The following is a 19,364-nucleotide window of genomic DNA, read 5'->3' as shown; positions in this document are numbered from 1 at the left end:
ACTACTTCCCTGTCCTAAGAATTTCCTTTATGCTCTACATTCTGCTCTACCGTAAAACGGAGTATCTACTTCAACATTGAAATGTTTTGTACCCACACTATGTCAGAGTCCCAAAAACACTAAAAATGGGTAAGATAAGTAGACAACGTCCTCTCCCAATCATGGGTAAGATAAGTAGACAACGTTCTCTCCCAATCACTACCTTCCCAGCCTGGGCACTCCAAGTGCCCTTTCCCTAAAGTGCCTTCCAAGTGCCCTGTCCTCAAGTTCTTGACTACTCCATGAAAAAAGGAAGAGAATTATGTGGTTCTTCTCTTACATCATTAGGGCCACGGAGGCCATACATTTCAGTCCAGAACATTTCCATTGCCTGAGCACTAGGACTGTTCAGTGTTCAGAGCCTGACCACAAAGGAATCGACTACAATGGACAAGAAAATGACAAGAAGGGCCAAGACTTTGGCCTAGTGATAGAGTGCTAGCCTAGCATGCACGAAGACCCAGGTTCAATTCCTCGGTACCACATACATAGAAAAAAGCCAGAAGTGCTGAGGCTCAAGTGATAAAGCTCTAGCCTTGAGAAAGTCCAAGGACAGTGCTCAGGCCCTGAGCTCAAGTCCAGGATTGGGAGGGGAGGGAAGGGGAGGGGATGGGAGGGGAGGGAATGAGGGAGGAAGGAGAGAGAGAGAGAGAGAGAGAGAGAGAGAGAGAGAGAGAGAGAGAGAGAGAGAGAGAGAGAGAGAGAAAGAAAGAAAGAAAGAAAGAAAGAAAGAAAGAAAGAAAGAAAGAAAGAAAGAGAGTGACAAGAAGATGGATGAATTGAATTGGCCTATAGTCTTTCACTGGCTCAGAGTCAGGGCTAGAGTCCCACCAGGGCTTTCTGAGCTGTTAACCACTAAGTCTCTGTCCACAACCTCTTTTCCCACCAAGTGATTCCCCTTCCTGTCTCAGGTATCTATATATATTCTTCTAGGTTAGGCTCAGTTACCTCCACATTGTCCCTTCCAAATGTCTTTTGACCTCTCATCAACAATACTAGTAATTCTTTTATGGTAAAGGCCTCCAGGTGGTCCCCTCCTTCCAAGCAATGGTCCCCATCACTTCATGCCTAGAAGTGGTGGCTGAACTCCCCAGAAGGCTGTTCTTTGTCCTTCAACATGCCTTTCTCATTCCATTCTCCCACTAAAATCCTGCCATGCTCTTCTGTGCCCCTAGATCAAACCTTTACTGTCCAACATCCTTAACCCCACCCTCCAGGAATCAGTCTCATCCAAGCTGCTTCCCTATGTCTGACCATCTTCTCTCTGTTTTCTCTCTAGGCCTTGGCCTATATCATTCCTCTTCCTTGTATCCCTTCTCCCTTTTCTCCTTTCCTATTGGCCCTTTAAGAGTCTTCTAAGATCCCTCCATAAGGAAGCCACCTCTGACCTCCACAATCTTACTCCTTTGCACAGTAACCACTGTACTGTTGAGGGCCTAATCCTATTGGCCTCTTTGGCCTGCACTGTCACTATACTGCCTGAACTGTATGAATGTAACCTCCTCAACCAAGCCACAACATGACCACCTCAATAACACATTCCCACCTTGACCTGACATTCATCCCACAAATACTATAAGTGTTTCTAACGTGCCCAGGAAGTTCTTGTCCTTACTCCTGAAACCCTCTTGGCCTTTCAAGGCACAATTTAAATACTACCTAACCCAAGAATCTCCCAGTGGCCCCTAATATACACATATACACAGTTGTCTTCATGCTCTGCTTTAGTACCTCCTAGTTGTTCTCAAAACATATGTCCCCTCACACCACCCTGAGATTCAGGGCTTATGTTTCTTCCTCAGAGCTGTGCCTCCCACAGTACCTGGGATGAAGGCCATGCTCAGTCAATGGCCTTCACAGTGAACTGAAACAGAATCTGCCTGTTTCAGGCCAGTCAGGGCTTCTGGGTGGCCTCAAGCTCCCTACATCCAAACGACCTCTTACTATTCTTCCAAGATTGGACTTGAGCCCAGTCTGAGTCAAATGACCTCTTATCAGTCTTCCAAAATTAGGCTTTCCTCTTTAATTACACCTTATCTAGCCACACTCAATGTAGATTCTAATTACCTAATTACTTCAAGCCTTGAGACTTTGCAAAAAAAAAAAAAAGAGTGCCTAATTACATAGGTAAACACACCAAATATGGACATTTACATATACCATATGCCATTTCTTAGTTTGTAATACAGTAGTGTCCCATAAACTATAGCCTGAGGAGTCTAAGTAAATCAGATAAAACTTTACTGGGTAGAAGTGGGCCAAGGAGAACTTTGTGGCAAACTCTGAACAAGGTCTTAGAAAAAGTCAACCCCTTCTATAATGAAGAAAGTGACCTGTGTGATCTTGGCATGTTAGATTTTTAAAACACAATGAGACCTGATCCCTCCCTCCTAACTAAAATAGGCACCCTCTTCTGCATTCCAAGTAATCTCTGTACTTATCTTTTCTGGGTACATTAGCACAGTTCTCCCTTTCCCTACTAGACTAGGTCAATCCCCCTCAGTTTCATCCACCCATCCATCTATCATTCTCATTCTCAAACCCTCACACCACAGTAGAGGGCCTTCCTCCTGCCTTTCTACTCCAGCCTTGTTAAAGTGGTCGTCCTTCATCTATGACACAAAGCCTTCTTTGTCACCATGGCTTTGCAGGTGCTGGTCCCTTTATCAGAAATGCCTTCCTCCTGCAGTTCCAGTCCCCTCCTATGTGTCCCTATGCTGCCCTTTTTCTATTACACTGTTCATCATACTGTGATCTAAAAACCTTTACATGGAAAATAAAGGGAATGTATAGCAAAAGGACATCCTGAAGGTTACCTGTATTTGGGGTAGGACTTCCCCTATTTGCCTACTTTCTGAGCTGGGTGAATACATGTGGTGCTACAAGACTTGACTACATGTATTCACCTAGCTCAGAAAGTATAAAATCTGTGATAAGAACCATCATGTTGAATTTTAATTCTCATTTCCTACATGGAAAGCAAGAAATGTTTCTCTTCTCCATTTTCCTTTACTTTGATCCTATTATACTACAATAAGTCCTTGTTAAAGCCTAACAACAACAATAACAACAGCTTTTCATTTACCTATAGAGCTCTCAGAAGAGTCAACAAAATTTTTAATTGCTACCCTTCTATTAGTAAAAGGGTTTTGAACATATTTATGTATGCATTAATTATAAAATCTGTAATCATAGAAACAGAAAGGCCATGAATTTCTTTTTTTTTTTTTTTTTTTTTTTTTTTGCCAGTCCTGGGCTTAAGCTCAGAGCCTGAGCACTGTCCTTGGATTTTTCTCAAGGCTAGAGTTCTACCACTTGAGCCTCAGCACCACTTCTGTCTTTTTTTCTATGTATGTGGTACCAAGGAATCAAACCCGGATCTTTGTGCATGCTAGGCAAGTACTCTACCACTAGGCCAAACTCCCAGCCCCAAGGCCATATATTTCTTTTAAAGAATAAATAGACCCGGCTCCGTGGCTCACCCCTGTAATCCTAGCTACTCAGGAGGCTGAGATCTGAGGGTCAAGGTTCAAAGCCAGCATGGGCACAAAAGGACCTGAGACTCTTATCCCCAATTAACCTCTAGAAAATGAGAAGTAGTGCTGTGGCTCAAGGGGCAGGGCAATAGCCTTGAGCTGAAGAGCTCAGGGACAACGCCCAGGCCAAGTTCGAGTCCTATAAGGAGGACTACAACAACAACAACAACAAAAGGCGTGCGGGATGCCATATGTACCATCAATCCAAGGCTTCTAGGCAGTTTAATTTTTTAAACAGAGAGTTACTTCTCTAACAGAATTCTCTTTTGCTGGCCTATGCTTAAAAAGAATATGCCCTATACTGCTGAAATTAAGGATCCATTCAAAACATATGCCAGTCTTTAGGATGCCCACAGAAGTCTTCATTCTGCCATCAAGGGCACTGTAGGTTTTGCCTGGCTGCAGTATGCATATTCTTGAGGGAGCCACTAGGAAATCCAGAACCACAGGCCACAAAACCCCTTCTCTGCCAGAGCTCAGGAAAGGAAAGTTATTCACAATGATGCTTCAGGTGAGTATTTAAATAGCCCAGGACTTTAATAATTAAAGATAAAACCAAGAGCATGGACTATAAAGCAGGCTGGCATCCGTGGGGCTTCCTGCAGCAGCTGTCTTGACAAGGAGGCTCCGTATCTTCTATCAGTATACAGGCATGACTAATATTTCCCAGTTCCCAGGGGGCCTCGCCCCTTTGCACCTGCCAGTGCTGGCTTACTCATGTCTACCATACTCAACCAAGCAAATACAAAACAATCCAAAAAGGCTTAAAACTGCTTTGGTCAAGGTTTCTGGGCCTAGCAAATTGATTTTTTTTTGGGGGGGGTGCACTGTTCTTAGATTTTCTCAAGGCTAGAACTCTACCACTTGAGCCTCAACACTACTTCCAGCTTTTTTCTGTGTATGTGGTACCGAGGAATTGAACCTGGGTCTTCGTGCATGCTAGGCAAGCACTCTACCACTAGGCCAAACTCCTGGCCCCGCAACTTTTAACAACCATTACCAGACTGCGTTAAAGCCTAGGCTCTCTCAGATCCTCCAACTTCTCTAACTGTCCTGTGGGGATTTTGTTTTCTACAGGGCCTCTATTCACTTTGTTCTATTTAAATGCAGTTCCTACTCTGGCCTTGGCCTCTTCAGATAGATCCCCACTGGCCAGACCACCGGAACAGTGACTTAGAGCTCCAAGTTCCAGTTCCCACCTTTCTTACCTCATCCCTGGCTTCAAGACCTGCCAGTCCCGTCAGAGGTTGCTGTGTACACTGTCTAGAAAGCAAGGCCAAGCACAGGAGAGTCCGCAGTGCCTATGCTGCAGCAGCGTTGGAAAGATTTCCCAACATCAATGCACCAAAAAAGTTCCCATTTCCCACATCTATTCATTATAAACAACTCTAACACATGATCAATGCGCTCTGTGCTTGCAGAAGAGAGCTAAGACTGGTTCAGCATGACTAAAGACAAACTCTAAGTGGAGAAGAACCTGCAAATAAATCATCTATTTACAGATCAGCCATGGAAATTGCTCAAATGCAAAGCCACCAGATTTCTCAAGGCATGTCCTTGTGACCTTTTATATCAGGAAACCAAGCTCAAAGGTCAGTCTATGGGCTGATGTCAATAATCAATGCAAAAGCATTATATAAATGAATAATGAGACTTTGCATTGACCTGCAGGCAGAGGGCAATTCCAGGATCTACCAAGCACTCATTCCTGTTACCACTGTCCTCTATGAGCAAAAACAACCCCCTAGTATTAGAAAGTCAAGACTCAAGTTGGAATGGATTGACAAAGCCAGTTACAGGTCAAGTTTCCAGTATTCAATATTCCTGATCATTCGCACTCAGGCAGAACCTGTATTCCTGTGCTGCATTGAGAACCAGGTTGCCAGAAACAGTCACCTTACTGGTCTGTCCTGAGTCAGCCATTTCTAGATGTTTGACCTCAGATAAGTCAATGGACTTCACTATTTGTCCTGTGTGTCACATTAATTGTCTACTCATAGAGTATCCTTATTACCTGTACTTCCCCACACTAAATAAGAGCCTTCTTACTTCATCACCTGAAATACATGGCTGACTTCCTAATACAAAAGATGTGAATCCTGCTCTATGTCAATGAAGAAACAAATTTTGGGAAAGCAAGACCCGTTGTAATACCCTTATCTATTTGTGCTTAATGAATAAAATGAGACTTGAGACTGCTAGTAAAGCATTTTTTATTCTTTTAGATTTGTGAGACAGAGTCTTACTATATTGTATTAGATAGCTCAGACTGGCCTGGCATTTTGCAATCCTGTTTCTGCCTTCTGGAGTTGGAATTACAAGAGTGTGCTAGCATGCGTGGCTCTAAAGTAAAGTTCCATATGTAAGCAGAGCTCTGTACCTGTCAAGTTCACATCCTCCCATCCCTGAGATCAACACCAGAATTTTCTTTCTCTTCATCCAACAGAAACATCAAGGTGCTCCTAGAACATTGTATACTTTAGATGGAGCAACAGTGGGAATGAGATCACTAAAAACTAAAAGACCAGGTCCCAACTGTGAGCTAGAAGACCCAACTTCTGCCTCTGTCTTCTTAACTCCTGGTACATCCCTCTGCTCCAGGGGAGGGACAGTCAATGTCTGTAACAACCCCACACCTCACTGAGATATATAGCTGGGGAGGGAGTATTTGGGGGCAAGAAAACAAGGCAGCTTAGGAAAATACAAACCAGGAAGAAAGAGACAGCAAAAGGATCCTTGATCAGAATACGAACGACCAGTATAGAGACTCAGATGATTTTGTACATTTGATAGCATTTACATATCAGCTCACATAACCAAAGCAACCTCTGGCTTAGAAGTATTCAGTTTTGTCCCATTCTAGGTGGCTTGATAGCTCTACAAAAACAACATGACCTGCCAATATTCTTTTTCTTCTTTACAGTCTCCTGGCGGAAAATGTCTCCTTGGCTCTACCAATAACTTCTGTCCCCATCTCATTCTTAATCACAGTGACCAGCATTTATGAGTGATTGCTAAAGGCTGGGCATAATCCAAAGACTTCTGCATTTCACAGGTAAGGCAACTAAAGCATAGAGTTCTAGGACTCAAGTAGGATTGTAGGAAGCAATGTCCTTGGGATGTGAACCAGGCAGGCTGAGAGCAGAAACCACACACCTAGTCACTATACACCCCTATCTTACTCCAAGAGAAGATATCTTAGTCATCCAACCATATAACCTCAAGCAAATAGCTCTTCCATGGAACAAGACTAGATGCAGGAACAGATATATAATGTAGGCTCCAGTCTTAGCTGTGTAGTCTAGATTGCCTGATAGAACTGCCCAAAATGAGGGAAGAATTTCAGATCTATGCTGTCCACAGGGCAATCACTGAGAACACAGACACTCAGCACTTGAAATATGGCACGTATCATTGACACCTCAAATTTAGTAAGGTATTCCATTTAAATTAACTGAAATAGCCACATGCAGTTACTGACTATCACACTGGGCAGCTTGGCTCTAGACCAAGAAGGCAGGTTCCATTTTTCTTTGTTTACCATATACTCCTAGAGCCCAGCCTAGATTGTGGTTCGTGACTGTTGCTTAATAAGTCATTGCTGAGCTCCTACAGTGCTTCTTTACCCACACAGGCATTGATTCTGCAGCCTCTCTGGCAGGCAGGCATGAAGCCATGGTTTAACAAGGAGCTCCAGGTCTCCCTATGGGCCTGCTCACCACAGAAAGGTCTTTTACTGGTCTAAGTACAGCCCTATATATAACCTCCACACACTAGCTCTGGCACATATGCCCATAGGTTTGAGGAAATCAAATTAAGTAATGAAAAACCAATGAAGTGTTACTGAACACTTTAAATGTAGCATTTTATCTATAATTTATTTTCACAGGTAAAATGGATTCAATCTTAATTTGTAACAGTATAAAGACCTATTTAACAAGTGTGTGACTATGACTTGTTTGAGGAAAACAACTCTAGGGTCAGAGCTGCAGTCTTGAACTGTTATCTCCACTGACCTTTGTACCAGCATACCTGAACCTCAGAATTCTATGAATGGGACAAAAATGTACAACCAGCCACAAAAACATTTATGCCTTGTTCTCTGAGCAATCTCTTGAGATTCTAGCAGAGTTAACCACATTGTCATAATTACTTAAAGGGTGATCCTTTGTGGAAAAATCCAACATTTATTATATATCTGAAGACCACGGAAGATGCTATGGATTTAAAATGAGTATGAGGCAGTCCTCACAGTGTCTAGTGTAGAAAAGAAAGTGACTAAATATGCAGAAATATGACTTTGTATAAAATACTGAACCAAACTCAAGAAAAAGAAATATAAACCATTAGCTGGCTGCTTTAGCGGACACTCCTAGGAGGCTCCTAATACTGAGCTTGGCACACAGCAGCAATGGCTCAATGCAGAGAATTGAATCACACCTTGACCAACATGTCATTCTAAGGCTAAGGAGACTGAAACCTGGACAGACAGAGGAACATCTCCAGGTAAAGCATATATTAGTGATAGGGCTGGATATAGCCAGTGGACCTCACCATTCCAGAACCCACCCGTCTATGATGCTTCTTCTCGGGGATTCTTCTATACCATATGGGAAGAAAAGGCAGGCTCTGCTGCCTGTGATTATGTCTATCTCATAATAAACAATGGAATTTATTTTTAAGAATGTATGTTTGTAGGCTGGGAGTTTGGCCTAGTGGCAGGGTGCTTGCCTAGCATGCACGAAGACCCGGGTTCAATTCCTTGGTACCACATACATAGAAAAAAAGCCAGAAGTGGCGGTGAGGCTCAAGTGGTAGAGCTCTGGCCTTGAGAAAGTCCAAGGACAGTGCTCAGGCCCTGAGCTCAAGCCCAGAACTGGCAAAAAAAAAAAAAAAAAGTATGTTTGTGACTGTCTTTAAACCTAATGATTAATTATCTGCATATCATCTTACAACATGTATTCCAAATTTTAGCAAACATCTCAGGAATAGGGTAATAGCAGACTGGTAGCGTATACATCTAGCATGTTTATGGTCCCTGGGTTTATTCCCAGAACCACATTTTTAAAAAAAATCTCTTGAGTATATGTCCTACATCAGGTATATATTCAAGACCTCAGATAGAAAATTTAAAAACTTCTTTTTTTTTTTTTTTTTGGCCAGTCCTGGGGCTTGGACTCAAGGACTGGGCACTGTCCTTGGACACTTTCTGCTCAAGGTTAGTACTCTGCCACTTAAGCCACAGCACCACTTCCAGTGTTTTCTATGTATGTGGTACTAAGGAATCGAACCCAGGGTTTCATGCAGGCTACTCAAGCAGCATTCTACCACTCCCGGCCCAGAAAATTAAAAACTCTTCTGATCAATTTAGAGGGCTGAACACTGTGTTTATCTCTGCTCTCTCCCAGAAACCCACTAAATAGATCCTCCAAAACAAACAAACAAACAAAGGAGAGTAGCAGTATGGTTTAAGTAGCAGAGCACCAAGCCAACAAACCTAGCAAGGGCAAGGCCCTGAGTTCAAACTCCAGCCATGACTACATAAATAAAATAAAAATTGTTTCTTAACAAAAAGGAGACAACAGTCCCCACAATACGTCAACAGAACTCTGGGAGACAGAGGTGACCTCCTGACAGAGATGACAGGTTCCTGACTTGCCTGCTCTGCTAAGTGAGAGCTAGAAAAAGAAATACTAAACAAATCGCCAGCTCATGGAGAACCTGGAGAAAGCTCAGAACCTGGGGATGTCAAAGACTCCAAGGACAGAGGCAGGATGAGGCTAAAAGAGTGGAGCCTGTTTTCTGAAGGCTAGTGCAAGGAGCAATCAAATCTAAGTTTCTCCCTGCAATCTGTTCATCTTGAAGGCTTTCCCCCAGCCAGCATAAAGTGGAGGTTCAGTAGAACCTCAGTTCAGACAAGCTGAAGGATGCAGGGAGGAAGGGAGGCAACAAATGAACTGAGTAAAACTGCAACACAGACATGTCACCAGCAGTCCTCTTCCCCCTATAGCTTTTATACACTCCACCCACCCCCAAGCAATCCTACCCCTCCCCCAAAAAATCATCTCTAGAAAAACCTCCAGGAAAAATGCCAAAGATCTACTGATATCTAGGTTTCTCCAGTGTTTGGGGGGGGGGGAGCTCTTTACTGAATGACCATACAAGGAAATTAACAATCTCTTTCCATATATGTCCTAATCAGCACTTGTGTCCAGTCTTAAAATATAAAAGAACAGACTAGGATCATATGCATGGAAGGATAGCAAAAAGAGGACTCAGAACAAACAAAGACAATAAGAAAACAGCAGAAAAATGAAAAAACATGTTAAGCATGTTGGTACATGCCTGTAATCCCAACATACTAGAGAGACGAGGCAGGACAATGGAGAGCTTAAGGTAAGGCTGGGGTATATGACAAAACACTTCAAAAACAAAAGAGGAGGAGCTGGGAGCATAGCCTAGTGCTTCCCTAGCATCTATGAAGCCCTGGATTCGATTCCTCAGTATCCCATACACAGAAATAGTGGGAAGTGGTGCTATGGTTCAAGTGGTGGTGCACTACTCTGAGTCAAGCCCCAAGACTGGCAAAAATAAATAAATAAATAAATAAACAAACAAATAAATAAATAAATAAATCTCTTCAGTCACCGCTCTGCCAGTTCTCCATCTTCAGCCTCAAGGAAACCCTCGTCTTGCTGAGAAGCTGCAGCTTTATAGAACTTTTGCTGACAAGCCCTAAGGTGGGAGACTGACTGGACGACTATATACTGCTTATGGCAGAACAGTGGAATTATGGGCATTTTGCTTTTTCTTCTTGATTTCTAATTGTGTTTCATGTGGTTATGTTACTTCTACAACAGATACATAAACATTTCTTGGCAGAACTTTATTCCACAGAGCCCCAAACTGGAAATAACACAAAGAAGTCACCACCGGAGGAAAGGATGAACACGTGGGATGTGACTAGAATATGACAATGCAATGAGAGGAAAACCATTGCTAGATGTGGTAATATGGATAAAAGTCAGACATGAGCAAAAGGTATATACCATAAAAGTACAATTTGAATGACTCCATTTCTGTGAAATTTAATCAAAGTAATTGAATGTGTCAGCAGTCAAAAAAGTGGTTGCTGAGGGCCAGGAGTGTAGCCTTGGGGTAGAGTGCTCACCTAGCATGCACGAAGCCCTGGGTTTGATTCTTCGGTACAACATACACAAAAAAACTAGAAGTGGCAATGTGACTCAAGTGACATGACAGAATGTTAGCCTTGAGCAAAAAGTGTCCAAGGACAGTGGCCAGGCCCAAGTTCAAGCCCCAAGACTGGCAAAAAAAAAAAAAGTCCAAGTACTCCATTCACTAGTGTTGACTATGAAGAAAAAGAGGACCTTGAGCTAAAGATGAAAAAGCAGCCTCTAAAAGATGCCACACACAGGCCAGGAGTTTGGTCTAGTGGTAGAGTGCTTGCCTAGCATACACGAAGACCAGGGTTCTATTCCTCGGTAACATATACATAGAAAAAAAGCCAGAAGTGGTGCTGTGGCTCAAGTGGTAGACCTCTGGTCTTGAGAAAGTCCAAGGACAGTGCTCAGGCCCTGAGCCCAAGCCCAAGACAGGCAAAAAATAAATAAATAATAAAATAAAAATTTTAAAAATGCCACACATGAGGAAAATAGGCCCTTCCTAGAAGCAGAGTAACCCTGTTAAAATCTTGATTTTAGGCCAAGTGAGACCTTTTTCAGACTCTTAAACTCTAACTTACATCTAGGTTGCTATATGCCACTGAGTTGGTGGTACTTTGTTCCTCAGCAAGAGAAAACTTCATTCAATGACTGACTTGGGGAAAAGGGCACAGGAGGAGGAATGACATGGCATTCTGTATAATTCTTGATATGTGCCTCATAGATTGACTTTTAAAACTGGATATATGCATATAGACATAAAACTCTGATGCAATTAAAGTTTAGCTTAAAATATAATGAAATATAGATTTCCCTCTCCTCTCAATTCTTACCTGTGAGGGAGGAAACAGGCAAGGGAACTAGCAAGAACAGAGACAGTGAGCTTCTCTCAAATATGAGGAAGCCAGGAAAGGGAGTATTACCTCCCGTGAGGGAAAGAGAAATAGAAGACCCTGGTGTTTCAGCCTTTGGCAGAAAGCAGATATAGCTGGAGGTGTTTTACCCTCACATCCCTGTAGGTCTAAGGTCTGCTCCTTTTCTGGCTTCTCTAGCTGGAGTATAGACTACACACTGGAGAAGGGCCCAAAATAAACACAGCATTTTACTGGACCACCAGTTGTAATTCAACAGTTAAAAAAAAATGAACACTTTTATATTAGAACCAGCTCATTTATATTACAGAGAAAATTATAAAACCTGAAGATTATTCATATTTAAGCTGGAACTGCCAGGGGCTCAAGCCTATAACCCTAGCTAATTGGGAGGCAAAGATCAGGGATCACTGTTAGAAACTAGCCCAGGCATAAATGTTTGGTAAGACTCTACCTCAACCAATCACTGGGCTCACTGGCAAGAGTCTATATCCCAGCTATAAAGGAAGCATCATGGCTTGGGGCAGTGACACACCCTCATGTCTCCATTGACATGGGAGGGGTAAGGGGAGGAGAGACAGGTAGGAGGATTGAAGCCCAGGCCTGCCTAGCAACCATGAGACCCTGAATTCAATCATCAGTAACACACACACACACACACACACACACACACACACACACACACACTACTGAGGAATTCAAGGTACCATTTTTAAATTATTTGGCAGTCAGTGCTGTAGTCTGAACTTAGGGCTTCACTCACTCACACCTCAAGACATTTTGTTCTTTACTTTCTAAGATAGGGTCTTCTGCCTTTGCCCAAACTAGCAATCCTGCTGTTTCCCAAGAAGCTGTGATTGCAGATATGTGCCAACATACCTGGCTCTAAGATGCCTTCTTACCTATCTGCAAGGCCCCCTCTAAGCTGACCACTAAGCATCAAGACTCAGTCCTTCTCTGTAATTAACCTGGGCCATAAGGAAATTGTGAAGCTATGCATCATACCTCCCTCAAAGCATCTAGAATTTCATACCAGCAACTATTGGTGGTTGCCTACCAACATTAATCTGAAAGATAACAAGCAGCTCATTTTTTTTTCCATAGGGGTCTGGGTCCTACTACAGTCTGTTAAGTTAGCATAGTCTGGGGAAAGAGTAAACCATCAATGCAAAAATTTGTTATGCGGGGCCGGGAGTTTGGCCTAGTGGTTAAAGTGCTTGCCTAGCATGCACGAAGACCCGGGTTCGATTCTTTGGTACCACATACATAGAAAAAAGCCAGAAGTGGTGCTGAGGCTCAAGTGGTAGAGCTCTAGCCTTGAGAAAGTCCAAGGACAGTGCTTAAGCCCTGAACTCAAGCCCAGGACTGGCAAAAAAAAAAAAAAAATTTTGTTATGCATGTAATCTCTTGGCTATATCCAGCCAGGTTCACCCCTCAACACATTACCAGAATGACAAGAGCCCCACCTCCACCATCAGCACCCCCACCCTCACAGTGTATGCCTCATGAGAGAATACAATAAAGACATGCTTTCCATGGAAGGAAGTCAAGAAACAGGACACATAATCTCTTGGGAGAGAATATCCCTTGTGTTCACAATACAAGGGTGGAAACCTTTTCTGTTATAGTTGGGGGTTTTTTTTGTTTTTTAAAACAATAACCACATGACAGAGACCTGTTTTTGCTTTGTTTTGTTTTGCTGGTTTTTTTTTTTTAATCTATAAAGAGCCACTGCTGACCACAGAAGAGAAGGGGGGGAGGGAATCAATAGAAGGCCACACAGAAGTAAAAAGCAACTTAATTGGATTTGGTTTTTGTTTTGTGTGTAAAACACATACACATTCAAAAAGACTAAACTCAACTGGTTTAATTAAGAACAGAGAACATGAAATTTTAATGACACAATAAATGTATTAAAGCAGACTACAAAGCTTTATTATTTAAAGTTTTTTAAAAAATGTAGGAAAAAGGCAAGGATGAAGATACAACAGGAGAAATAAAGAAATGGCTAGAGGAAGGAGATGCAGAAAAGGATGGACACGGCAAGACACGGGTACACAGCATAACTAACCATACCCAGAAAGCCAGAACTACTAAAACAGCCACAGTTATTTCCTAGGACCTGAAGAGCTGACCAAGAAAATTATACTGTTCATGGCTAGCTTCTGGCTTGGGCTACAGACTTCAAAGTATTATCATCTTTTTATCCTTGCCTTTGAATGGTTAATGCTCTGGTTAACCACTGCTCACAGCTCTTTAATTGCTCACTGAAACTTTCTGAAGCTTAGCTCAGGTCACAGGCCAGCAGTTCCCCCAGATGAGCTATGGTTTAATAATTCAGTCATTTCCAAGTTTCTCCTAAAAAAAAGGGAGTACATAAAATGCTCTCGTAATGTGTTTAATAAAAGTCATAGGTCAGGACCAGGAGTTTAGTCTAGCGGTAGAGTGCTTGCCTAGGGTACACAAGGACCTGGGTTCGATTCCTCAGTACCACACACATAGAAAACATCAGAAATGGTGCTGTGGCTCAAGTGGCAGAGTGCTAGTTGTGAGGGAAAAAAAGCCCAAGGACAGCGCTCAGGCCCTGAGCTCAAACCCCAGGACTGGCAAAAAAAAAAAAAAAAAAAAAAGTCATAGGACAATACACCGCTTGAATTAAAAAAAAAAAATCCATGGAAATATTTTTTTTAGTTTTGCATTAAAAAAAAAAAACTGAGCTGGGTGCTACGGCTCTTGCCTGTAATTCTAGCTACTCAGGAGGCTGAGATTTGAAGATCAAGGTTCAAAGCCAGCCCAGGCACAAAAGGACCTGAGACTCTTATTTCCAATTAACTACAAAAAAATGGGAAGTGGGGCTTGGCTCAAGGGTAGGGATGTAGCCTTGAGCAGAAGAGCTCAGGGACAGTGCCCAGGCTGAATTCAAGCCCAAAGACCTACCAAGAAAACAAAACACACACACACACACACACACACACACACACACACACACACTGGGACTTCAGCAGAATTGGGCCCTATTCCCCATTCACTAGTATCACAACCAGCACAACACCCCTGACTTACCACATGTCCAAGTCCTGTGTGCCCCAGTGGAGCTGTGGGCCTTACATGGCCCTTTACTAAGCAGCCTCTCCACAGCACACTCAACATGAGCATCCCCACAAGGAGATTCCAAGTCAGCACAGAGAACTCTCAATCTACCATCACCCTCTCTACACCACCACACTTGCTGTGCTCCTTCCTTTATTCCAAGGGCACAGAAATGTCCCGCTCTTTGTCCGACACTGGTGGTGCAAATCTATAATCCTAGCCATTCTGGAGGCTGAGATGTGAGGACAGCAGTTCAAGCCAGCCCTGGTAGGAAAATGAGACTCATCTCCAATTAACCACCAGAAAACTAAGAGTGGTGCTTTTGGCTCAAAGTGGTAGCGCACTATCCTTGAGCAAAGGAGCTCAGGGACAGTGCCCAGGCCCTGAGTTCAAGCCCTACAAATAACCAAAAAAAAAAAAAAATGTTCTGCTCTTTTGAAGGTGACAGTCTCCCCTTTCAAGTTCCATTCCTTTTTCCTCCCCACTTGGTTCTGGGTTATTTTTCCCTTCCCATAGGACTTGTCTTTAAAGATTAAAGTTCTGGAATCTCCAGCCATCCCCTCCTCTGCTCCCTATATCATTTTCTCACTTTTCTCCTCCCCATTTTGGATTCCTCTCTCAAAGGAAAAGAAGGCTTAACAAATATATCTAGAACACAGAATCTATCCTCCAGAGTTGCTTCCCTAGCTCTGCATCTGCTGGTTGTGTGACCTCAGACAAACGGCCAAACCTCTCAATACCTTAAAATTTACAGTGACAGGAAATCTATCAGTCAATCAGAGAGGTCTCCTATGATCTCAATATTGAAACATTCACCTGTACGATCTAAATAAAACAGTAAGTGATACATATACTGGAAACAAATGAATTATAGAAACTGCCTTTCCTCAGCAATCTGTCATTCCACCTTCATATTCCAACCAATGGGTCTAAAGTCTATGCCTCCGAGTTCTGAATTATTTACATATAGTCAAACTACACAAATCAAACTAATCAAAGAAAAGGCAGCTCTGAATCTAACAAAAAGGCTAAGTTCTATAATGCTTCTTCTATACCACGCTGTGAACACCAGGTTAACAAACAGGAAGCAATGTAAAAATGCCATCAAAACTTATGAATTCCTGTATTTGTGAATCAAATAAGAAGAGTGCTATAGAGAACCCTAGAAAATCATCTGTGCTCTAAAGCCTTCCACTTTACAGCAATGACATGGGCTCTCAGAGAGGAAGTCACCTAGCCCAAGGCACAGAGAAAACTGGTGGCCAAGACCAAAGCCAACCAATCTGCCTCTGGTCCAGAGCTCCTCCATCAAATTTTTTTTAAAAGAGGCAGTCTACTTAAATCCTAAATTACTAGTGAGTGCCCTCTACAGCCAGTCAGCTTCAATGTCCAGGTAAGGACTTGGGATGACCAAGTGATTATAAATGCTTCTCCCCCCCCCCTCCACCCAGGCCTTGATCTTTCTCTGAAAATAAAGTCCAATTATTCCAGACACTAGTGGCTTATGCCTCTAATCCTAGCTATTCAGGAGGCTGAGATCTGAAGATCTGATTTCACAGACAGCCAGGGCAGGAAAGTCTATTGGACACTTACTTCCAATTAACTAGTAAAAAGCTGGAATTCAAATGTGAGAACACCAGCCTTGAGCAAAAAAGGAAAGCATGAGGTCCTGTGTTCAAACCCAAGTACTGATGCAGGCATACACACGACGCACACACACTAATTTTTTTTTAATTAAAAATAAAGAAAAAAAACACTGTTTTGAACTTGGTTTTGGAGAGGGGGGAAAAAAAGAAGTATCTTCTCATTATTTCCCATAATTCCATAATTCTGGATCTGCCCTCCCCAATGTCCCAGTCACCTAGAAAGTTTACAGAAACTCTCTACAACAAATGAAAGCAGATAAGAAGAGACAAAGGGGAAAAGTGGAAAAGGTATTGTTTGTATGCAAGACCACAATGACCTCCCATCTCTTCATCCCACAGAGTAGAAAGCACTTCATCTTAGCAGCTAATTTCCCACAGGAAAGTCACCAGAGCCAGATGTCACAGGTCCTTTAACTGACAAATGTGCTTTCTATGCAATCCAAGGCGAACTCTTTCCCAACCATCCAGAGGTGTTCAGGGCACAGATGCCAACAAGACCAGTCCTTCCCTCCTTTCCCCTTAGTCTAAGAGGGAGACCTCGGGGCTGGGCTATTTCAGAAGGAGGGTGGGGCAGAAAACTGCTGGCCACCTCTTCCTTCTCTACTCCTCCCCCTCGCAGCCAGCAACTCCATCTCACTCCATAGACAGCCATCCAACTCATCTAACTCCCTAATGGCTGAAGCAGTGGAGTCTCCCAATGTCCACCATGTGTTTTCTGTCATCCCTCCTCTGCTCTTCCCTCAGTTACCCCTCCCCACTTTTTACTCGCCCTACAATCACCACTAAGCTACCTTTCCTATTTAAAAAAAAAAAAAAAAACCTGAATCTAAATAGAGTGGCTCCAAAAACACAGAAAGAATGGAGACAGGCATGCCGGCCTTCACCTAAGAGACGATAAGAGGCACCCAAGAGAGGGGCGGATAGGGAGATGCAGCCAGAGGCCTGGCGTGCCAGATAGGTTCCATGATGTCGCTAAATGAACTGACAGTGAAATCAATTCGAGCAATTTCAGTAGGGTCGGCCTTGTGACACCAGGAGAATCCCAGCCCTCAATGTGTAAAATAAAAATCCAGAACGTGCCGGGAAACCCCGGGGACTGGATGAAACGAGCCGGGCTCCGCGGGATTCCTTGTGCTTTTAGGTAGCAATGTACTCGCTTAACAAATTCTGTATAACCCAGGAAAGCATGCACGGATGAATGTCAAAGCCATCTTACGACAGCGGAGGCACCGGGAGGCAGAATGTGAGGGCACGTTTCCCACCCCCCATGAAAGAAACATCGTGACTGGAAGCCTCTTCTCCCCTCTACCTGGAACGTGCCACCGCCACGGCTGGAAGCAGCAGCGAGGCAGCAGCCGGGGATGCCCGGGGAACTGGGAGGAAGGCGGTGCTTTCCATGGCTCTCGGCGGCCGGCTGGAAGCCCCTCGGGAGGACGAGGGCGGCCGGGCGGGACGGGCAGGCACGGGGTCCCCGGACACACACGCGCGCGCGCGCACACACGCCGAGCTGCGCGGGCGCGGGCGGGTCTGCGCCAGACCCGGCGTCCGGGCGCCCCCCGCCACCGCCGCCCGGGGCTCCGGGGCGACGCCGAGCAGCGAGCACACCTGGGAGGCTCCATCCGGCTCTCCCCACGGGCTGCGGCAGGGCATTCCCCCCGCTAAGCTTCACTTCACAGCACCAACCCACCCGGGCTTCCACGTCTTCTCCGCCCGCCCAGACAAGCTCGGCGGACGAAGGCCGGGGTCGCACTCCACTCCCTATACCTCCCTCCCCCCACAAGAAAATAATGCAATAAAGGGAGACCTGGAAACCCGCCCCCGACCCCCGCCAGGTCCTCCACATCCTGGGGAACTTTCCCTGCAGGACTTGGGGCTCCACCGAGCAGACAGGGAGGCACGGTTCGGTCCTGGGGAGCCCCGTTGTCTCCGTGACCACGAGGAGATGCTCCAGGGGAAAGAGGGGGGTCCCCCCAAGTCCTGCCAACAGCTGGCCCTTTAAAAGCACCTCCTCGGAGCGTGGAACAAAGGCGCCGCCGCGGAGTGGGGGGCGGCTGGGTGCACCCCGGGAGCGCCGCCGCGGAGCGGACGGCGGCGGCCCCCGCGGACGGGCAGGTGGGCGCGCGGCGCAGGCTTACCTCACGGGTCCCGGGCGGACTGGCGGGCGAGCTCCGCGCGTCCAGCCCCGCTCGCACTACACGCTGCCGTCGGCCCCGCTCTGTTTTTCTGGGACTAGGCGCTGACTTCACCGACACTCCGCGGCCGGCCAATGGGCTGCGGCGACCGGCCCCTCATTAGCATACCTCTGGAATCGTCCACTCTGGCAGCGCCCAAGGGGCGGGGTCTGTCCGGCCGTGACAGGAAGGGACGTGTACGCCAATGGGAGGCGAGGAAGCGCCCGCCACCCCGCCCGCCGCATTGTGATCCGGGCGCGGGCCCGCGGATCTCCGCTGATAACGCGCGCGCTCGCACCGGATAACCCTTTCAGTTCTGGGCAGGAAGACCTGGCTGGCCTCGAACCCTTCGGGTCCTTCTGAAGGGTCGCCACTGGGAGCTTGGAGGGAACCTTAGATACAAAGTGACAGCAAGTGTGTCTTGACTGCATGTAGGTTATTTAACCCTTGCGCTCCAATTTGCACACCTATAGAATGGTACTGCAGTTGGCATTTTGTAGGATGTAGTGAAGATGAATTAACATATGTAAGGCTAATTTAGGTGACTTCCTGACCATCGTGCTATTTAACCGTGCTACTATAGTTATTAATTAGGCTCTACAACAAGGTGCTTAAAGTTTCCTACTTATTCTCTCATCTTCATTAAAAAAAAAAAAAAGACTCTATTAATAATCCCTAACTTTCAACCAGAAAAACTGAGGTGTGTTTGAATGGCTTGCCATGAAATGCAACCAGAGGTCACAGGTCCCGAAGTGTTCTCCATGCAATCCCATGTATTCAGGGTTCAGCAGATGTAGACAGAGATCTGGGGTTCCCAGCAAAGCTCCTA

General features: G+C 44.8%; 1 protein-coding gene across 18 annotated transcripts in view; it reads right to left on the bottom strand.

Annotated features, from left to right (window-relative positions):
• The window catches only part of Sorbs1 (sorbin and SH3 domain containing 1), a 228,499-nt gene extending 209,911 nt beyond the window's left edge, over nt 1–18,588 (bottom strand). For all 18 annotated transcript variants that reach the window (XM_090346194.1, XM_090346178.1, XM_090346179.1 and 15 more), the window contains exon 1: nt 18,500–18,588. The gene's annotated coding sequence lies outside the window, so the exon portion shown is untranslated. The remainder of the gene's footprint in view (nt 1–18,499) is intronic.
• Nucleotides 18,589–19,364: the final 776 nt, after the last annotated feature.

The sequence above is a fragment of the Megascapheus bottae genome, chromosome 15 (assembly GCF_031878675.1).
Source record: "Megascapheus bottae isolate mThoBot1 chromosome 15, mThoBot2.hap1, whole genome shotgun sequence".
In the NCBI taxonomy this organism is placed as follows: Eukaryota; Metazoa; Chordata; class Mammalia; order Rodentia; family Geomyidae; genus Megascapheus; species Megascapheus bottae.
The sequence above is the reverse complement of the archived record's forward strand: the minus strand, read 5'-3'. Positions and strand labels throughout refer to the sequence as shown.